The sequence below is a fragment of the Panthera onca genome, chromosome D1 (assembly GCF_046562875.1).
Source record: "Panthera onca isolate mPanOnc1 chromosome D1, mPanOnc1 haplotype 2, whole genome shotgun sequence".
NCBI lineage: Eukaryota > Metazoa > Chordata > Mammalia > Carnivora > Felidae > Panthera > Panthera onca.
The window spans coordinates 44,055,562-44,079,241 of NC_138348.1; the positions used below are offsets into that span (position 1 = coordinate 44,055,562).

Genomic DNA, 23,680 nt, shown 5'->3' on the forward strand with positions numbered 1-23,680 from the left:
TTCTTCTAGAAGTTTTACAGTTTTAGGTCTTAAGTTTAAGTCTAATCTTTTTTTGATTTGATTTTTGTATGTTGTGTAAGGTAAGGATCGAATTTCGTACCTTTGCATGTGGATATCCAGTTTTCACAACATTGGTTACTGAAGAGGCTGTCCCCTTCCCCCACTATGTATTCTTGGTACCTCTGTCAAAAATCATTTGACTGTGGAAACTTTGTGTTGTGTGGAGCAGTGTTAGCCCCGCAGTCAGCCTTTTACAGGTCTTCAAGGCTTGAGTCTGTCTTTTCCTCAAGATGAATGATAAGCCAGACTTGTCCAAAGTGGAGAAGCTTGACAGGTCAAAATGGAAGAAAATGAAACTAAAGAAAAAAATACTCTTTCCTCAAAGGAAACTATCTAGCAAGAGAAAGAGTTGTTGAAACATCATAAAATGGGGATCCTTGAAGAGCAAATTCAGCATTGCCTGAATGTTTGGTTTGGGGCTTGTTTTTTTTGGTAAACCTATGTGTTTGTAGAGATTGTAGGCACCTTCTGATGTCTTCTTACTTACCCTTTCTCCTTGGCTAAGAGGTCAGGAGTAGCCAGTGTTCCCTTATGTTTGTTTTTAAAATTTCCATTGGTGCATAAACTCCAGCTGGCAAATGCTATCAATAATCTCAGCATTGATGACTTTTGTGTGTGAAGTTATTTTACCCCCTACAGGATAAGCCACTTTTAACCTTCTGCATTGGGTGCCTCCATTGTTCCATAAACTTCATGATGTGGCATGTGTTTATAGCTTCTCAAAGGTTATTTTCATTTCTAATGTACCAACAAAATAATAAACATAATCCAAAAATTATTTGTGCATGATTTTATTTCTGGGTTCTCTATTCTGTTCCATTGATCTATGTGTCTATTTTTATATCAATACCATACTGTTTTGATTATTATAGCTTTGTAATATAGTTCAAATGCAGGAAGTGTGATGTCTCCAGCTTTGTTCTTTTTGCTGAAGATTGCTTTAGCTCTTTGAGTCTAATTTTGTTCCATTAAATTTTAAGATTTTTTTTTCTAATTTTTGTTTCTATTTCTGTTAAAACTGCTATTGGAATTTGGACAAGTATTGCATTGAATCTGTAGTTCATTTTGGCTGTATAGACATTTTTTAAAAAAATGTTACTCCACCATTATTTTTTTTAAGTTTATTTATTTATTTTGAGAGAGAGAAAGAGAGTACAAACAGGAGAAGGCCAGAGAGAGGGAGAGAGAGAGAATCCCAAGCATATTCTGCATTGATAGCTCAGAGCCCACTGTAGGGCTTGAACTCATGAACCATGAGATCATGACCTGAGCTGAAACCAAGAGTCAGATGCTTGAGCCACCCAGGTGCCCTGGCACCCCGGATCAATAGACAATTTTTTTTCTTTTTTTTCTATTTTTGTTTTATTTAATTTACATCTAAGCTAGCATATAGTGCAACAATGATTTCAGGAGTAGATTCCTTAATGCCCCTTACCCATTTAGCCCATCCCCCCTCCCTTAACCCCTCCAGCAACCCTCTGTTCTCTATATTTAAGAGTCTCTTATGTTTTGTCCCTCTCCTTGTTTTTATATTATCTTTGCTTTCCCTTATGTTCATCTGTTTTGTATCTTAAATTCCACAAATGAGTGAAGTCATATGATATTTGTCTTTCTCTAATTTCACTTAGCATAATACACTCTAGTTCTATCCACATAGTTGCAAATGGCAAGATTTCATTCTTTTTGATTGCCAAGTAATACTCCATTGTATATGTATGTACCACATCTTCTTTACCCATTCATCCATCGATGGACATTTGGGTTCTTTCCATACTTTGGTTATTGTTGATAGTGCTGCTGTAAACATTGGGGTGCATGTGCCCCTTTGAAACAGCACACCTGTATCCCTTAGATAAAGACCTAGCATTGCAATGTCTGGGTTGTAGGGTAGTTCTATTTTTAATTTTTTGAGGAACCTCCATCCTGTTTTCCAGAGTGGCTGCAGCAGTTTGCATTCCCACCAACAGTGCAAAAGGGTTCCTCTTTCTCTGCATCCTCGCCAACATCTGTCATTGCCGGAGTTGTTAATGTTAGCCATTCTGACAAGTGTGAGGTGGTATCTCATTGTGGTTTTGATTTGTATTTCCCTGATGATGAGTGATGTGGAGCATTTCTTCATGTGTCAGTTGGCCATCTGGATATCTTCTTTGGAGAAGTGTCTATTCATGTCTTTTTCCCATTTCTTCACTGGATTATTTGTTTTTTGGGTGTTGAGTTGGATAAGTTCTTTAGAGATTTTAGATACTAACCCTTTATCTGATGTATAATTTGCAAATGTCTTCTCCCATTCCGTTGGTTGCCTTTTAGTTTTTCTGATTGTTTCCTTCACTGTGCAGAAGCTTTTTATGTTGATGAGGTCCCAATAGTTCATTTTTGCTAGACATTTTTAAAATATTAATTCTTTCAATCCATAAACATAGGATATCTGTTCATTTATTTGTGTCTTACTCAATTCTTTTCATTAGTGTTTCACAGTTTTTAGTGTAGTTTTGTAGTTTAGTAGTTTCAATATCTTTTACCTATTTGGTTACATTTATTCCTAAGTATTTTATTCTTTTTGATGCTAGTGTACAGGGGATTTTTTTTCTTAACATCTTTTTTGGGTAGTTTATTGTTAGAATATAGAAACACAATTGATTTTTGTGTATTGATTTTATATCCTGTATCTTTATTGAATTCATTTATCAGTTCTAACAGTTTTTTTGATGGAGTCTTTAGAGTTTTCTATATAAGATTATGTCATCTGCAAACAAACAATTTTACTTCTCACTTTCTGTTTTGGATGCTTTTATTTCTTTTACTTGAAATGCTCTGGCTATGAATTTCAGCACTATTTTGATTAGAAGTGCTGAAAGTGGGCACCTTTGTCTTGTTCCTGATAATAGATGAAAAGCTTTCAGCTTTTTGCCATTGAGTATCAAGTAAATGACGGAGTGGGCTTGTCATACATGGCCTTTTTTTAATGTTGAGGTTGGTTCCTCCTAATTTGAGAGTTTTTATCATGAAAGGATGTTGAATTTTGTCAAAAATTTTTCTGCATCTATTGAGATGATCATATTTTTAAAAACTATATGAATAAATAAAGATTTCTTTTTTTTAACGTTTACTCATTTTTGAGAGAGACAGAGACAGAGTGCGAGCAGGGGAGGGGCAGAGAGAGAGGGAGACACAGACTCAAAAGCAGACTCCAGGCTCTGAGCTGTCAGCACAGAGCCCATTGTGGGGCTTGAACTCATGAACTGTGAGATCATGACCTGAGCCGAAGTTGGGCACTTAACCAACTGAGCCACCCAGACACCCCTAAAGATTTCAATAAATACAATTACGTAGACAATTATAAAATCTAGTTTTGTGGTAATAGTGGTTTATAACTGCACTTTTTGTTTTCTACATGTTTTAGCAGGTCAATAAAACTTTTAAAAATATTTTATTTTTAACTAATCTCTTTACCCAACGTGGGGTTCGAGCTCACAACCCTGAGATCAAGATCACATGCTTTACCAACTGAACCAGTCAGTTCAGATTAATAATTTTTATTTATTTGTTTATTTACGTTTATTTATTTTTGATAGAGACAGAGCACAAGTCGGGGAGGGGCAGAGAGAGAAGGAGACACAGAATCCGAAGCAGGCTCCAGGCTCCGAGCTGTCCGCACAGAGCCTGACGGACGCAGGGCTTGAACTCACAAACCGTGAGATCATGACCTGAGCCAAAGTCAGACGCTTAACCAACTGAGCCACCCAGGTGTCCCTTTATTTATTTTTTTTAAAAAGACACATTTATTCAGCATCGTGATCAGATTATTACATTTAGCAATCAATAGCATGGGTGCAAAAAAAAAAAAAAAACTACATTAAAACCCTTTTTTGGAATGCTTTATACTTTCCACAGAACAGAAACTAAAATAACCTCTTATGCGATTAGTCACAAATACAGCCCTTGAATTTTTGTCCATACACATGAGTATTGTCTCAAACATGTCTTCTTTGTAGCAGCTAGGCCCCACCACCACTGTGCTTGACTGAGTTCAAAAATCTGTTGTAACCTGTAACTTCCCTGTCACTTCTCTGGCTCTCCTCTCCTGCTAAGCTTTGTTTCCTGGAAGTAATTAAAACCTTCTGCCACTCCCATAGCCACTGCTGCTGGAACCACCATAGCCACCTTGGTTTCATGGTTTGGCAGAGTATTGGCCTCCACCACCATACGGGCCAGGGCTTCTGCCTCCAAAACGTCCTCCTCATAGGGGCCCAAAATGTCAAGATTGATTGTTGTAATGGCCAAAATCATTATAGCTTCCACCACCTCCAGAATTGCTTCCATCATTACCAAATCTGTTACAGCCATCCCCACTGCCACTATCCACCACCACCTCGACTACCACCAAGGCCACCTCGCCCACCGAAGTTTCCTCCACGGCTGGAGTTGTCATTCCCACCAAAACCACCTCTACGACTACCACCAAAATTTCCAGAACCACTTCGACCTCTTTGGCTGGATGAAGCACCAGCCATCTGTTGCTAAATAGAGGTTTCCTTACTTCACAGTTGTGGCCATTCACAGTATGGTATTTCTGAATGACAGTCTTGTCTACAGAGTCATGGTTGCCAAATGTTACAAAAGCAGAGCCTCTCTTTTTGCCACTGCTTCGGTCGGTCATGATTTCAATCACTTCAATTTTCCCATACTGTTCAAAATAATCTTTTAGGTAATGTTTTTCAGTGTCTTCTTTAATGCTACTGACAAAAATCTTTTTCACAGTTAAGTGGGCACCGGGTCTTTGAGAATCTTCTCTAGAGACAGCCCTCTTTGGTTCTACAACTCTTCCATCCACCTTGTGTGGCCTTGCATTCATGGCTGCGTCCACCTCTTCCACAGTGGCATGCACACGTGACAAACCCAAAGCCTCTGGAGCACTTGGTATTAGGATCTCTCATTACCACACAGTCCGTAAGCATTCCCCACTGCTCAAAATGGCTCCTCAGAGTCTCATTGGTTGTTTCAAAGCTCAAACCTCCGATGAAAAGCTTCCGCAGCTGTTCAGGCTCTTTGGGAGACTCTGACTTAGACATGATGGCGGTGGGAGGGGAGACTTTCACGATGCTTACTCGGCAGCGTCTGTGGGCAGAAAGACCAGATTAATAATTAAAAAATTTTCTTTTTCTAAAAGCTAGTATTATTATAACAGTGTTTATCTCCACATTTGGCTTTTTTTTAATAATTAAACTAACTAATACATTTAAAAGAATTGTTCCTTTATGCTTTTGGACGCACACATATCAGGATGCAATGTTGTGACATCAACAACCAAACTTTGCTGTTAAAGAAGAAGTTAAACTGGTATATATTCAAATTAGATTATAACCTTCAGATGTTAAATGTAACCTGCATGGTAACCCCAAAGAAAATTACTGTAGATTAATTATACACAAAAGGAAATGTGAAATTACACATTTCATTTAAAATTTAATCACAAAAGAAGACAGTAATTCAGAAAATGAGAAACAGAAGAGTTATAAGGCATTTAGAAAACAAACAACAAAATTATAAAAGTGAGTTTTTCCCTTATCAGTAACTATTTTAAATAGAAGTGGATTGAACTTTCCAACCAAAGGAGATTAGCTGAGTGGATAAAAACACATGATCCAACTATATGCTATCTACAAAAGATTCATTTTAGATCCCAAAACACAAATAGATTGAAAGTGAATATATGGAAAAATACTGCAGAAATAGTAACCAAAAGAGAGCAGGGATGTCTAAACTGATGTCAGACATTATTTTTAAATGCTTATTTATTTTTGAGAGTGAGAGTGCACATGCATGTAAGCAGGGGTCAGGGAAGGGCAGAGAGAGAGGGAGACAGGATCTGAAGTAGGCTCTGTGCTGTCAGCGCAGAGCGTGATGTAGGGCTCAAACTCATGAACCCTGAGATCCTGACCTCATGACTTGAGCCAAAGTCAGATGCTTCACTGACTGAGCCACCCAGGTGATCCAAACAAAGTATACTTTATAAAGTTTCCAAAGAGACAAAGAAGAATATTACATGTTAATAAAACGCTCAGTACAGCAAATACATATACCAGTTGTAAATGTTTACATGTCTAATGACAGATCATCAAAATATGTGAAGTAAAAACTGACAGAATTCAAGGGAGCAATAGTTCTGCAATAATAGTCCAAGACTTTACTGTACCACCACTCTCAGTGTAGATGCAACAACTAGACAGAAGATAAGTAAGCAAATAGAGGGCTTACTAGAATAACTACGGTAGATCTGACAGACATCCATAGAACACTCTACCCAAGAACAGCATACGTATTCTTCCCAAGTGCACTTAGAACATTTTCAGGGTAGACCATATGTTAGGCCTCCAGTTAAGTCTCAGTAGCTTTAAGAAGACAGATACCATGCAAAGTGTCCTCTCCAGTCACATCAGAATGAAGTTAAAACTCAATAACAAAAGAAAAACTGGAAAATTCACAAATTTGTTGAAATTAACATATCCTTAACCAACAAATGGGTCAAAATAGAAATCACAAGGGAAATTAGAAAATACTTAGAGGCAAATGAAAACACAGCAAACTAAAATTTGGTACAGTGAAAACAGTGCTAAGGAACAAAGCTATAAATGCTTACATTAAAAAATGAGAGTGACATTAGCATCACGGTGGCATAAGACATTAGTCTTTTTTTCTCTCCCTTTTTAAACAACTAATTAGACATTCATCCACAAGCAAAATATCTCTGTAAGAAGTGTTGGACCCAGTTTAATATGCCAAGAGACCTGGATAACTCTTGCCCACCAGTGCATCTAAAAACAGGCAGACAGATTTTGGATCTCGGTAAAGATTTTAGAGTCAACAAAACTGCTGCACCCCCTCTCACTGGCCAAGAAAAAAAGCCTGGAGAATGCTGACCTGGGAAGATATCCTTGGGTGAGAGAGAACTTACAGAGGGTCAGCCTGCCTGAGGGGAGATTCTAGAACACCACTAGAGCAGGAAAGACACGAGTTTGGTCATAGTAGAGAAGGAAGAACTCTGCCAGAGCCACCCTTCCAACCAAAAGAGACACTGCACAGGGCCACACTGTTCATCCATGGTGACCTCTCCTGTGGAGGAGGTAGAAATTGGTGAGTTCCTGGCTACCTTACTTGTGTGGTGGTGACTAGAGAAATCTGTTTGTATCCAACAACATGCAGCCCACTGAGGTGAGACCTCATGACTAAGTGGAGGCAAGACAGAGTAAGAAGCAGATAAGAACATCAAAGTAATTCAGTTCCTGGTGACTACTTCAGGACCTCAGCATGAACTCTGCTGATAAGGCTCTGGGAGTACAACCACATTAAGATCTCCCCACTGGGTCTACAGGCACTCGTACGCCAACAGTGCTAATGCACACCTCCCAACACGCACACGCATGTGCACACACACACTCTGTGACAAGATCCTCGTGTGCTCCCAAGTGCAATGGTAATAGAGGTCCAGTAATCAGAGTACTCTCAGGAAAATGGAACAGGGCTATGGACAAGGGAGAAACCACCACTTTTTGGAAAACCAAAGAGAGGCATCCAGCAGCAAGCCTGGTGACTTCTAAGAACAAGAAAAGATGTGAAAGCTTAAGAATTCTGCCACAAGAGGAAGAAAAAAGAGTGGGGCAGGTCTACTCATTCAAAAGCTGAGGAAAACCCACATATAGCAGCACCAATCAACAGTACCCCATATGAAGGCAACCAATAAAGATTTAAAGAAATGTCTACTACTTCAAGTAGCAATGTAAAAATATAAGGGACATGAAAAATCAAGGAAATATATCATCCCCAAAAGATATCAATAATCCTCACGTAACTTAGCTAAAAGGTGTATATTATGATCTAATAGATAAAGAACTCAAAATAGCTACTTTAAAAAAAACTCAAGCTAATGGGGCGTGTGGGTGGCTCAGTCGGTTAAGTGTCCGACTTCGGCTCAGGTCATGATCTCATGGTTTCTGAGTTGAGCTCTGCACGGGGCTCTGCATGCAGAGCTCCAAGATCCAAGCCTGGAGCCTGCTTCAGATTCTATATCTCCCTCTCTGTCCTTCTCCCACTGGCACTCTGTGTTTATCTCTCTCAAAAATAAACATTTAAAAAAATTAAACTCAAGCTAAAAGAAGACTCAGACAATGCAATGAAACAGAAAAGAAAAGAAAGAGGAAAGAAAAAGATCAATCTGAGTTCTTTTTTTTAAAACGTTTATTTATTATTGAGAGACAGAGAGACACAGAGTGTGAGCAGGGGAGGGGGCAGAGAGAGGGGGAGACACAGAATCCGAAGCAGGCTTCAGGCTCTGAGCTGTCAGCACAGAGCCCGACGTGGGACTTGAACTCACAAACTGCGAGATAGTGACCTGAGCCGAAGTCGGTCGCCTAACCAACTAAGCCACCCAAGCACCCCCTGAGTTCTTTATGAAAGAGAAATAATAAGAAGAACCAAATTCTGGAGCTGAGGAATTCAATGAATGAGATGAAGAATGTGATAGAATAAAATAGAATGAAGAAATAGAATAAAATAGAGATGCAGCAGACAGCATCTGTATTAGAGTATACTAGATTAAAGAATAAATGACTTAAAGGACAGGAGTTTTGAAATGACACAGAAGAGAACAAAGAAAAAAAAGAGCAGAGAAAGCCTGCATGATCTAAGAGAATCCATCAAAAGGACAAATACCAAAACAATCAGGATTCCAGAAGGAGAAGAGAAGGAGAAGGGGGCAGAAAGTTTATTTAAAGAAATAGCTGAGAACTTCCCAAACTTGGAGAAAGACTTGAATATCCAATTTCAATGAAGCTAATAAATTACCATATTATCTAAATGCCAAAAGACCTTTCTCCAAAACACATTATAAGGAAACTGTTAAAAATCAAAGAGAAAGAAAGAATCCTAAACACACAGCCAGGGAAAAAAGTATAACCTCCAAAGAAACCCCCATTAGGCTATCAGTTGATTTCTCAGCAGAAATCTTTCAGGCCAAGAGAGAATGGAATGACATATTCAAAGTGTTGGAAAATAAAAACTGCAACTATAATACTCTATTCAGTGAAGTTATTCTTCAGAGATGAAGAAGGAATGACTTTCCCAGATAAACAAAAGCTGAGGGAGAAATGCTGAAAGAAGTTCTCAGAGCTGAAATGAAAAGACAATAATCAGCGACATGAAAACTTATGAAAGTACACAACACCCTGGTATAGGTGAAAAATATACAGGCCAGATTTAGAAACCTCTAAAATAGAATGGTTGGTCAGCCACTTAACTATAAAATAAAGGTTAAAAGAGTGTTAAAAATAACTATAGTAACCATAATTTCTTAATGAATACACAACATAGAAAGTAAGTGTGACATAAAAAGGGGGGGGGGGCGGTAAAAGGTGGAGCCTTTGTAGGAGATTGAAGATAAGTTGCTATCGGCATAAAATGGAACATTTTATCTATAAAATGGTTTATGTAAGCCTCATGGTAACCACAAAGCAGGAATCTAAGGTAGATTTACAAAAGAAAAACAGGAGAAGCAAAACATACCATCCTAGAATATCGACAGTTTAGAGAGGTAGGCAGAAATAGAAAAAGAGCAATGCCAGTACAAAACAAACAGAAAACAGTCAATAAGGCAAACATGGCATTACTAAGTCCTTACGTATCAATAATTACCTAAATATAAATGGATTCAATTCATCAGTCAGAAGGCACAGAGTGGCTAGATGGATTGAAAAAAAGAAAAAAACAAAACAAGATCCAACTATATACTACCTACAAGAGACTTACTGCAGTATTAAGGACACACATAATCTCAAAGTGAAGGTATGGAAAAATATATTCCATGCAGTGGTAACCAAAATAAAGCAAAGGTAGCTATACTTATATCAGAGAGTATAAACTTTTAAGCCAAAAACAATAATGAAACAAAATGATAAAAGGGTCAATTCATCAAGAAGATATAACAATTAATTATACACACTAGTATATACACATATACACAGTTAATATATACACATCCAGTATCAGAGCACCTAAACATATTAAGCAAATACACACATCTGAAGGGAGAAATTGACAGCAATACCATATGAGTGGAACTTTAATACTCCACTTTCAGCAGTGGGTATGTCACCCAGACAGAAAGTCAACAAGGTAACAATGGACTTGAACCATACATTAGACCAAATGAGATTTGTAGATTGTTCCTTCCAATAGCAGAAGAATATACATTCTTTTCAAATGCACACAGAATATTCTCAAGGAAAGATGATATGATAAGCGATAAAACAAGCCTCAGAAAATTTTAAAATATTAAAGTCATACCAAGTATCTTTCCTGACCACAATGGTAAGAAACTAGAAATCCACAACAGGGAAGCTGGAAAACCCACGAATATGTGGAAACTAAACAACACATTCTTGAACAACTAATAGGTTGAAGAAATCAAAGGGAAAATAAAAAATATTTCAAAACAAAAATGGAAATATAACATCCCCAACGGACCTATAGGATGATATGAAAGCACTTCTGGGATGGAGCTGTATAGCAGTAAACACATATATTAAGAAATTAAATCTCAAATAGCAACCTAACTTTATACCTCAAGGAATTAGAAAAAAAAAGAAAGAAAAAATTAAGCCCAAATTTATCAGACGGAAAAAGATAATAAAGATAAGAGTGGAAATAAATGAAATAGAAACCAGGAAAGTAATAGAAAATATCAACAAAACTACAACTGATTTTTCAAAACGATAAACAAAATTGATAAACCCTAGCAAACCTAAGAAAAAAAGAGAGAAGACAAGTTAATCAAAAATGGTTGATACTATCAAATTGATACTACCAAAATACATAGGATCAATACACAACTGCTATGAACAATTGTATGCCAACAAATAGATAACCTAGACGAAATGGAGAAATTTCTAGAAACATACAACCTACAAGACTGAATCAAGAAGAAAAAAATTGAGGGGCCTGGATGGTTCAGTCAGTTAAGCCTCTGACTTCAGCTCAGGTCATGATCTTGCAGTTTGTGGGTTCAAGCCCCTCATTGGGCTCTGTGCAGACAGCTCAGAGCCTGGAGCCTGCTTCAGATTCTGTGTCTCCCTCTCTCTATGACCCTCCCTTGCTCACACTCTGTCTCTGTCTCTGGAAAGTAAATAAACAAAAAAAAATTTTTTTAAAGAAAGAAATTGAATAGACTAATAATAAGTAATAAGATTGAATCAGTAATCATAAAGCTCCCAATGCAGAAAAACCCCAGGACCAGACTGCTTCAGTGGCAAATTCTACTAAACGTTTAATGAAGAATTAATGGCAGTCCTTCTCAAAGTCTCCCAAAAAATTGAAGAGGAGGGAACACACCCAAACTCATTTAACAAAGCCAGCATTACCCTGAGACCAAAGCCTGCAAGGACACTACAAGAAAAGAAAGCTACAGACCAATATCCCTGATGAGTATACATGAAAAATCCTCAACAAAATGCTACCACACCAAATTTGAGAACACTTTGAAAGGATTATAGTCCATGACCAAGTGGGATTTATCCCTGGAGTGCAAGGATGTTTCAATATATGCAAATCAATAAATGTGATATACTACATTAATAGAAAGATAAAAGTCACATGATTATCTCAATAGATGCAAAAACAGCATTTGACAAAATACAACATGGTTTCATGGTAAAAACCCTCAACAGACTGGGTATAGAAGGAACAAGACTCAACATAATAAAGGCCATATATGACAAACCCACAGCTAATATTATACTCAGTGTTGTAAAAATTGAAAGCTTTTCCTCTAAGTTCAGGAAGAAGACAAGGCTACCCACTCTCACCACACTTATTCAATACAGTACTGGAATTCCTAGCTAAAGAAATAAGGAATAAAGAAATAAAAAGCATCCAAATCAGAAGCAAAATGGTTATTTGCAGATGATATGATCATATATATAGGAAATCCGAAAGACTCAAACAAAAAATTCTTGGAACTAATCAATAAATTTCAGTTACAGGATATAAAATCAATATACAGAAATCAGAAATCTATACACTAACAGTGAAACATCTGAAAAAAGAAATGTAAAAAACTGTTCCATTCACAATAGCATGAAAACCAATAAAATATCTAGGAATAAATTTAACCAAGAAACTGAAAGATCTGAACCATGAAAGCTACAAGATTTTGTTGGATGACATTGATTAAGATACAAACAAATGTAAAGATATTCCATGTTCATGGATCAGAAGAATTAATACTGTTAAAATGTCCATACTACCCAAAGCAATCTATAGATTCAGTGCAATCCCTGTCAAAATTCCGATGGCATTTTTCACAGCAATAGAAAAAACAACCTTAAAATTTGTATGAAACCACAAAAGAAACCACAAATCCTGAGAAAGAAGAACAAAGCCAGAGTATCACACTTCCTGGTTTCAAACGATATTGCAAAGCTATAGCAGTTAAAACAGTATGGTACTGGCGTAAAAAAAAAGACATACTACCAATGGAACAGAACAGACAGTTCAATATTAAACTCCCACATATACAACCAACTAATATTTGAGAAGGATGCCAAAAAGGAATCCAAGGGGAAATGATGGTCTAACAAATGATGTTGGGAAAACCAGATAACCACATGCAAAAGAAAAAAGAAAGAAAATAAATTGAACATCTCTCTTACACCATTCACAAAAATTTACCTGAAATGGATTAAAAACTTAAATGTAATACCTGACATCATAAAACTCCTACCAGAAAACTTAGGGGGAAAGATTCTCCACATGGGTTTTGATAATAATTTGGGTGGATATGACACCTAAAGCATAAGCAACAAAATAAAAAATAAACAAGTGGGACTACATGAAACTAAAAAGCTTCTATACAGCAAAATAAACCATCAACAAAGTGAAAAGACAACCTACAGAATAGGAAAAAATATTTGCAAGCCATATAACTGACAAGGGGTTAATGTCCAAGATATATAAAGAAATTGTACAACTCAATGGCAAACAGCCCAAATGATCCACTTTTAAAATGAGCAGAGGACCATTTTCCCAAAGAAGATATATGAATGGCTAACAGGCTAACACATGAAAAGGTGTTCAGTCTCACTAATCACAGAAATGCAAATCAAAACTACAGTGAGATATCACTTTATACCTGTTAGAATGGATATGATCAAAAAGATATAACAAGTGCTGACATGGATGTATAAAAAAGGGGATCTTTGTGCACTGCTGGTAGGAATCTAAATCAGGGCAGCCCCTATGGAAAACAGTGTGTAGGATCCTCAAAAAACTAAAATTACCATATGATCCAGCAGTTCTGCTCCTAGGTATTTATCCAAAGGAATTGAAAATGCTATGTCAGATTGATATCTGCACCCCATGTTCATGGCAGCATTATTTATAATAGCCACAATATAGAAACAACCTAAGTGTCTGCTGACAGATGAATGAATAAAGAAATTGTAAGGTATATATTCAATGAAATATTATTCAGTCATAAAAAGACGGAAATTCTGCCATTTGCAACATGGATGGATCTTGAGGGCATTAGGCTTTGTGAAATAAACCAGAAAAAGACAAATACTGTATGATCTCGCCTATACAGAGAATCTAAAAGAAAAAACACCTAACTCAGAAAAAAGACCTGATCTGTGGTTACCAGAAGCAGGGAGTGGTGGAGAGGGAATTGGAAGAAGGTGGTCAAAGCTACAAGCTTCCAGTTATAAGATAAATAAGTACTAGGGATGTAATGTACAGCATGACCATAGTTAACACAGTTGTATGGTATATATAAAGTTAAGAGAATAAAGCCAAAGTGCTATCACAAGGAGAAAATTTTTCCTTTTTTTTGTTTCGTATGTGTATGATATAGTGGATATTAACTAAATATTATGGTAATCATTTCACCATATAGGTAAAAATCATTATGCTATACACTTTATCTTATCCAGTGCTGTATGTCAATTATATCTCAGTAAAACTGAGAAAAAAATATTGCTTTGGCTGTGTACAACATTATAGAATAATTGAATACTTTTGTTAGCAAGGTACAGCTTATATACAACATATATATAGATCACGTATTGAAACGCACAAGCAAAAAAGTTGATGAGGAGCCATCAACTTCTACCTGAGAGTTTCCAGCGTCTCAACCTGCCCTGCAGATTTTAGACTTGTCTGTCTTCGGATCACACAAAGTATTTACGTGAAATTGAATATACACGTAAATATATTTGAAGTGATATCACCTACCCTGGAAAGCTTTTCTATCTGGATTAGGTTAGAATACAACCTCCTGTGCCTACTCCAGAGATACTGTTTATCACACTGTGCTCTAATTGCCCCCTTCCTTCATGCCTCAAATACCAATCAAGCATCTACCATACTTGATTCTATGTTAAGTGTTACAGTGGAGAGCAAAACAGATGTAGTCCCTGTGTGAATGGAACTTACAGTCTAAGGGGGGGGGGGGGGTAGACATTAACCAAATAACTACACTATTAGATATATAAACTAAAACAAGTAGTGAGCTGAAAGAAAGGTATGACCACTCTTTAAAATCAAATAAGAAAGAAATATAACCTAGACTCAGAGAGTGGCAAGTCTGGAGAGGCTTCCTTGAGGAAGCAATGCTCAGCAGAGATCTGAAGATGAGTAAGACTTAACTGGAAATAGACAATAAGGGGAGACCAGACCAGTGGAAAAGATACTGTGACTGGAAAAACATGCAGATTCTGACAAATTTAAAAAACGCCAATGTGACTAGAACTCAGAGTGGGAGGGAGAGCATAGTGAGAATTCAGACTGGAACAATAGTCAGGTGCCACATTATATGTAACTTTGTGGACTGTATTAAGGGTTTTGTACAGGACCTGGCAGATCGTTGACTATCTCTATGAAGGCAAGAAACCACACATATAATCTTCCTAGATTTACAGATAAGCCAAGATCTCCAGGAAGTCTCAAAACTACCCCTCTTTATGGAAACAATTAATCTTATCATTGCCCTGGTAAGCCAGAGTAGGAGAGATGAAGCCCAGATTTATAGCGCTTGGCTCAGGGCCCTGCCAGAGACAAGGGCAAGACTTTTGTTAGCTCTACCCATCACTTACACGCAGCAGCTATTACAAGAATATCCAGAAAAGTTTCATCAAGAGCAGAAATATCTGAGGATCCAAATAATTGAATAGCCTTACCCCCTACTCCAGAGGCATTCTTGAGAATGAATTGTTCATTGTCTAGGATAGATCCAGGTAAAGACATGGCTCTTAGAAAGTTAAGTCAAGCTAGGACTTCATAGTGAAGAAAACAGAATTTTCTTGAAATTTCAACAATTACGAACCGGTCCTTGCTTCCAAGGTATGCTCTTAGTCATAGCCAATTCTCCCTGGAGAGAGCCAAGTGAAGCAGGAGAGCAGAGAAAGTAAATTCTGCTACTGGAGGAGTTTTCTAACAATTAGAGTGATCCAAAGATAGAATGAGCTACCTCAGAAGATAGTGATCTCAAAACTTCAAAAATAAGCTAGTAGGCCAGTTGGGGTGTTATAGAGGAGATTCAAGCTTATGGGTTGGTCTACATGAACTTAATGGTTTCTTCCCACCATGAGAATCTCAGAGGCAGAAAGAATAATGTGAATGAGTAACCATAGGATAGAGAGAACTGAGAACTGAGCGAGAGAAAGAGGCTGCTTGTAAAAAGCATTCAGTTATAAAGAACAGAAGGGCTTAATTTTGTTTGGAGTAGAAGCAGTTTATGCCATTGTACCTAATCTGATCTGGGTTTGGGAATGAAGAGGAAGAAATCTAACAGTGGATTCTTTCTGGGAACTGTGGCTTCCAACTTGAAATTAGGTCTGCACATCTACCCAACTCCAGTGAATGTGCTTTTCAGATTTTGGTGTTGGGCTAGGGTTATTATGGTGAAGATGGATATTAGTTATCTGTAGCTGTGTAGCAAATTATCTCAAAATGTAGCTCAGAAGAACAAATATTTTATTTTGTCACACAGATTCTAAGACTATCTAGGAGTGGTTCAGCTGGGTGGTTCAGGCTCAGGGTCCCTCTCTACATAGATAAATAGGTAGATAGATACAAATATATTATTTTATAGTCCAGCTCTCACCTGGGTCTAGAATCATATGCAGGTTCAAACAGGGCTAAAGAAGTCTCTCCTAAGCTCCCTTATTTGGTTGTTGCAGACTTTATTCCTGGCTATTGGACAGAGACATGGACCCCTCCATAACCCGCTTTAATGGCCTCATGACATGGCATCAGGCTTCCTAAGGAAGAAGTGATTCAAGAGGGAGAGAAACATGAATGAGTGAGTGAAATAGTGCCCAAAAAGGAAGCAGGACTATTATCTACAATATAAAAGATCTCCTATAACAGAGAAGCAGCCCCCCTCCTAAAAAAATGGACAAAGTATTTGAACAGAAATTCCACAAAAGAAGATAAACAAATGGCCAAAAAACACACGAGGAGATACTCAATTATCACTAATCATTAGGGAAACAAAATTAAAACCCACAATAAGAGATGGTTACAGAGTAATAATAATAGCTAAAATTTAAAAGACTGAAAATACTGAGCATTGGCAAGGACATGCGGAATGAGTTAAGTGATCATAATATACTTCTGCTGTAGTGTAAAATGTCAGAGCCATTAAAAAAAAACTTTACTTATACACACATTTACCATACCACCTCCAGTAATTTAAGAATAATGAATTCAGCTTTTCACACAAGACTGTACATAAATGTTTATAAGAGTATCATTTATAATAGCCAAGTCAAGAAACAATTCATTTGTGGGTCCATCCAACAAATTGTGTACACATGAAATATTTCTTTTTTAAAAAATGTTTTAATGTTTATTTTTGAGAGAGACAGAGAGAGAGAGTGTGAGCAGTGGAGGGGCAGAGAGAAAGGGAGACACAAAATCCGAAGCAGGCTCCAGGCTCTGAGCTGTCAGCAGAGCCTGATGCGGGGCTCGAATTCACAAACCATGAGATCATGACTTGAGCTGAAGTCGGACGCTTAACTGACTAAGCCATCCAGGCGCCCCAATGTGAAATATTTCTTAATTCTCCCTCTTCCCAGATAATTATATATTTATACACGTAGCAGTATAAATAAATCCCAGTCATTATGCTAAGTGGAACATCTTAGGGAAAGAACATACATACCATCTGTCTATCTCTGGGAAAATGAATCTGCAATGATACAAATCAGGTCAATGATTGTATGGGATAGGGGTTTGGGAGATACTGACTTCAGAGTGTCATGAGGAACATCTGGGACAAAGAAAATATTCCATACCTTTTTCTGTGGTGATGGTTACATGGAGAACATTTGGCAAAACTCATGGAAATGTAATTTAAAACATATAATGTTTTATTGTGCAACCTATACCTTATGAAACGTAATTTTAAAAATAAGAAAAAAGGCTCTTGGGTGGCTCAGTTGGTTGAGCTCAGTCCACTTCGGCTCAGGTCATGATCTCATGGTTCATGAGTTCAAGCCCCACATCAGGCTTGCTGTTGTCAGCACAGAGCCCACTTCAGATCCTAGTTCCCTCTCTCTCTCTCTGTGCCTCCCCCACTTCTCTCTCTCAAAAATAAATAAATATTTAAAAAATAGGAAAAATGTTCAAAATATTTAAACAACAATTTTAGAATGGGAGGGATAATTCATAGAAACAAAATAATATTTGGAAACTGTATTGCTTTCTACCCAGGCAAAAATACCATATATTAAATAGCATACTTAATCACATGGATATAGATATAGATATAGATATAGATATAGATATAGATATAGATATAGATATCTACAAATGTAATTTTATGCCTTAGGGAAATTTTTCTGGTATTTTTTAATCATTATGGGAAAGGATCTTTTAATAAACCTCATAGAAAATTTCAATTTCCCATGTAAAAAATTATAAAGATCATTTGATGAAACCTCAGTGCAAAAACATAGAACTGATAACTGAAGCATACTTTTAAAAGCTATTTTAAATTAAAAAAAAAAACTACTATACAACTTTTGAGTCAAAGTGGAAGTCAAAACAAAAATTATAGACTTTTAAAGGCAAGATCTTTACATCTCATAACGTGTTACACGGTTAAAGGATGAACTCAGAGAACAAAATAATAAACATATAATAAATGTATAATATTTAAGATAGTGGTAAATTCTATGAATAAGAATAAAACTGAATAAGGTAGAGACTGATCAAAGAAGGAATACCATTTTGGTCAAGGAAGCCTTCACTGAGAAACTGACATTTCAGTAAAGTTCTGAAGGAAAGGAGGGAGGCAATCATACAGACATTGAGAGGACAGGATTCTAGGGTGAAAAATAATTAGCAAGTGCCAAGACCCTGAGGAAGCTGGTAGTGGAGCAAGCGATGGGTAAATTAGTAGAAAGGGAAATCAGAGAAATGATGTGGGATCAAATCATGTAGTACTTCTTAGGCTACCGCAAGGACTCTAACTTGTATTCTAGTGGATGGGAAGCCTATGAAAGGTTTTGAGCAGAGGATAAACATGATATAACTTATGTTTTACAAGGATCATTCCAGAATTGTCTATGTAGCAAAAAGGGTAGAAACAGGGAGATCAGGTGGGAGGTTGTTGTAATAATCCAGGTAAAACGTGATGGAGACTTGGATCAGGAGAGACTCAGTGGAGGTGGGGGAGAATTGGTTAAATACAAGTAATCAAGGAAAAGAGAATATAGACCATCTGATTTAATAATTCAACTCAGAAATCTAAAGAGACCAGCTAAACAAACTTTTCAATCAACTGAGTGAAGGTAATTAAGTGAGCAGGAAAGAAATGAGTGAATTAGAAACCAAAAAGATATATAGTGAAAGATATACATAGAATTAAAAAATAAATAAATTATGTTCTTTGTAAAGTCTGATAAAATAAATTTTTGGTAAAGTAAGGAAAAAGAAAAGGGAAAATACAGATATATAACAGAATGGAAAAGAAGACATAAATATGAATACTTTAAGCTATAATGAAAAGATACAATTTGCTAATCATGCAAAAATTCAAATTAACAAGTTGCACAAAAATATAAATGAATCAAGGATAGAATATTTTTATATTCTTTGGGTAAATACATAGTAGTACAATTGCTGGATCATAGAGTAGTCACCCCAATATTTTATAGCTCATTACCTACAATAGCCAAATTATGGAACCAGCCCAAGTGTCCATAGACTGATGAGTGGATAAAGAAGTGTACACCACACACACACACACACACACACACACACACACACACTGGAATATTAGTCAACCATAAAAAAGGAATGAAATCTCACCATTTGCAATGACATGAATGAAGCTAGAGAGCATTATGCTAAGTGAAATAAGTCAGTCAAAGATGAAACCATATGATTTCACTCATATGTGGAATTTAAGGAACAAAACAAGCAAAGGGAAAGACAAGAGAGAGAGAGGCAAACCAAAAACAGACTCTTAACAATAGAGAACAAATTGATGGTCACCAGAAGGGAGGTGAGCGGGGGGATGGGTTAAATGGGTGATGAGGATTAAGGAGGGCACTTTGTGATGAGCATTGGGTGATGTATGGAAGTGTTGAATCACTGTATCATACATCTGAAACTAGTATTACACTGTATGTTAACTAACTGGAATTTAAATAAAAACTTCAAAAAAATAATAGAATAATAATAGAGTAGACTGACCATAGCGGAAATTGAAAAACCTTGTTAAGAATTATGTTATAAAAGGAACTCTGTGAGAAAGTTTTAGAAGTGTATTATATAAAGGCACAGATAGTTTCCATGTTATTTACATTGACCTAAAACAGAAGAAGTTCAAAAGTTTGCCAGCTCATTTGATAACTTTGGCAGAGCCCCAATACTAACTTTAACAATAGTAGTACAAAGTCCTAAATAAATCACAACAAATTGAATTTGGAAGCACATTTTATTTATTTATTTATTTTTAAATTTTTCTTTATTTTTTTTGCAATATATGAAGTTTATTGTCAAATTGGTTTCCATACAACACCCAGTGCTCATCCCAAAAGGTGCCCTCCTCAATACCCATCACCCACCCTCCCCTCCCTCCCACCCCCCCATCAACCCTCAGTTTGTTCTCAGTTTTTAACAGTCTCTTATGCTTTGGCTCTCTCCCACTCTAACCTCTTTTTTTTTCCTTCCCCTCCCCCATGGGTTTCTGTTAAGTTTCTCAGGATCCACATAAGAGTGAAACCGTATGGTATCTGTCTTTCTCTGTATGGCTTATTTCACTTAGCATAACACTCTCCATTTCCATCCACGCTGCTACAAAGGGCCATATTTCATTCTTTCTCATTGCCACGTAGTACTCCATTGTGTATATAAACCACAATTTCTTTATCCATTCATCAGTTGATGGACATTTAGGCTCTTTCCATAATTTGGCTATTGTTGAGAGTGCTGCTATAAACATTGGAGTACAAGTGCCCCTATGCATCAGTACTCCTGTATCCCTTGGGTAAATTCCTAGCAGTGCTACTGCTGGGTCATAGGGTAGATCTATTTTTAATTTTCTGAGGAACCTCCACACTGTTTTCCAGAGTGGCTGCACCAATTTGCATTCCCACCAACAGTGCAAGAGGGTTCCCGTTTCTCCACATCCTCTCCAGCATCTATAGTCTCCTGATTTGTTCATTTTGGCCACTCTGACTGGTGTGAGGTGATATCTGAGTGTGGTTTTGATTTGTATTTCCCTGATGAGGAGTGATGTTGAGCATCTTTTCATGTGCCTGTTGGCCATCCGGGTGTCTTCTTTAGAGAAGTGTCTATTCATGTTTTCTGCCCATTTCTTCACTGGGTTATTTGTTTTTCGAGTGTGGAGTTTAGTGAGCTCTTTATAGATTTTGGATACTAGTCCTTTGTCTGATATGTCATTTGCAAATATCTTTTCCCATTCCATTGGTTGCCTTTTAGTTTTGTTGGTTGTTTCCTTTGCTGTGCAGAAGCTTTTTATCTTCATAAGGTCCCAGTAATTCATTTTTGCTTTTAATTCCCTTGCCTTTGGGGTTGTGGAAGCACATTTTAATACATACCCTCTGGCCAGACAGAGTTTATCAAGAAACAGTGTAGAGATTTATGACACCAGACTCTGGAACCAGATAGCCTAGGAACAGGTTTGCTATGGATCTGCTAGCTGTGTGGCTTTGGTCAATCTATTTAATTTCTCTGTATCTCAGTTTCATCATCCATCAAATGGGGCTTCTGATAGTAATTAGCAGTCATTGTAAAGATTAAGAGAGTCATTTACAATGACATGCAGTCATTGTAAAGATTAAGAGAGTAATTCTGTGGGGGCGCCTGGGTGGCTCAGTGGGTTAAGTGTCCAACTCTTGATTTTGGCTCAGGTCATGATCTCACAGTTCGAGAGTTCGAGCCCTGCATCAGGCTCTGTGCTGACAGCTCAGAGCTTGCTTGGGATTCTCTCTCTACCCCTCCCCAGCTTCCCCCTCCCTTTCTGTCTCTCTCAAAAATAAATAAATAAACTTAAAAGAGTAACTCTGTGAAGCACTTATTATAAGCCAAGTATATAGTAAGCACTCAAAAATATTAATGACTATTAATTTCTATGTTTGGAGATATATTGTTCATATTAGCAAGTCAAAGGAGAAAAACCATCAGGTAATGTTGTTAGATATCAAAAGTATTTTGATAACGTTTCATATTCATTTATTATTTTTAAAAAGTTCTAGTATACAGTAAGAAGAAAAATATTTTCTTAAAATAATTAAGAAGCTCCATTTGAAATCTGTAGCCTTCATCATCAAGGATGCCTATTATCACCAACATTGTCATGATGTGATACAAAAAGAACAAAAAGTATGAAATAACATTTATTATTATTTACAAATGATACATTTGTCTACCTAGAAAACCCAATGCCAGTCAAAATCCAAACAGGATTTTTAAACAATTGGTAATTATTCTAACTTTCTTCTAGAAGAAAAATAATGTATAAAAATTGCCAAGAGCATGTTGAAACAGAGAAGTATTGGGGTGCCTAGGTGGCACAGTTGGTTAAGCAATTGACTCTTGATTTTGCCTCAGGTCATGATCTCACACCTGTGAGATCAAGCCCTGGGTCAGGCTCTGTGCTGACAGCAGGAGCCTCCTTGGATTCTCTCTCTCTCTCTCTGTGCCCCTCCTCCACTTGTGCTTGCTTGCACACTTGCTGTCTCTCAAAATAAATAAACATTAAAAAAATGGGAGAGGGAGAAGTATGAGGTGCTTTTGGCTTATACGAGGCCTCATCTTTTACAAGTGCAAGAGATATACATATCAACACAAGAGAAAAGAAAGACCAGAAGAAGATAGCATATGATAAGGGTGGTGTTTCAAATCATTGTGAAAATTGTTGGCTAATTAATAAATGTTTTGTGAAAAGTAGACATAATTTTATTATTAATAAAATCTATCACTCCATTGCATTTGTAAATACTGTATGTTTTCTGAAATCCATCATATTGTCAGGCGATATTTGCAGAACCAAATTTGAACCATGCATTTGGAAGTGATTCCAAAAGCCGAAGGCTTATTGAGTAGGGTACATTAATTCTGTAATAAGAACTCTTGATATACATATTTCACCTGCAATTCTGTCAGTTTTTATTTCACATAATTTGAGGCTGTGTTGTTGGATGCATGTGTGTCTATTATCAATAGATATTCTTGCCACTTTGCTCCTTTTCCCACTAGATGATCTCTTTCCTTTTCCAATAAGGTTTTTTTCCTCCTGAATTCTATTTTAATCATATATTATGAAGCTCAACTTGTTTTTCTTCATATTTGTCTTATGTATCTTTTCCTATCCATCTATTTTAAATAATTTTGAATCCTTCTAAGTGTTTATTTCATAGAAAAAAAAATCATTGCTAGAGCCCTAAAAGAAAGTGCAACCTGATAGTCTTGGTCTTTTATTTGGTGACTTTAATTAATTTACAATTATTTTAAAGCTATGTGAATACTTATTACTGCCATCTTTTCTCAAATTGTGCATTAACTATATGTCAGGGGTCTTTTTCATGAACAGGTCTTTTTTTTTTTTTAATTTACATCCAAATTAGTTAGCATATAGTGAACAATGATTTCAGGAGTAGATTCCTTAATGCTTCTTACCCATTTATCCCATCCCCCCTCCCACACCCCCTCCAGTAACCCTCTCCTTGTTCTCCATATTTATGAGTCTCTTATATTTTGTCCCTCTCCCTGTTTTTATATTATTTTTGTTTCCCTTCCCTTATGTTCATCTGTTTTGTCTCTTAAAGTCCTCATATGAGTGAAGTCATATGATTTTTGTCTTCTTCTGACTGACTAATTTCACTTAGCATAATACCCTCTAGTTCCATCCATGTAGTTGCAAATGGCAAGATTTCATTCTTTTTGATTGCCGAGTAATACTCCATTGTCTATATATAACACATTTTCTTTATCCATTCATCCATCGATGGACATTTGGGCTCTTTCCAAACTTTGGCTATTGTTGATAGTGCTGCTATAAACATTGGGGTGCATGTGCCCCTTCGAAACAGCACACCTG

The 23,680-nt window shown here is 36.8% G+C and overlaps 1 long non-coding RNA gene and 1 pseudogene across 1 annotated transcript in view; both read left to right on the forward strand.

The window, feature by feature from the left end:
- Window positions 1-253: 253 nt before the first annotated feature.
- Window positions 254-4,059, forward strand: LOC132660635 (thymosin beta-15A-like; annotated as a pseudogene).
- A 3,039-nt stretch (window positions 4,060-7,098) lies between these two features.
- Window positions 7,099-23,680, forward strand: part of LOC132661495 (uncharacterized) — a 67,405-nt gene continuing 50,823 nt past the window's right edge. The window contains exons 1-2 of the long non-coding RNA XR_009602257.1: window positions 7,099-7,191; window positions 16,284-16,405. This is a non-coding gene — a long non-coding RNA (uncharacterized LOC132661495). The remainder of the gene's footprint in view (window positions 7,192-16,283; window positions 16,406-23,680) is intronic.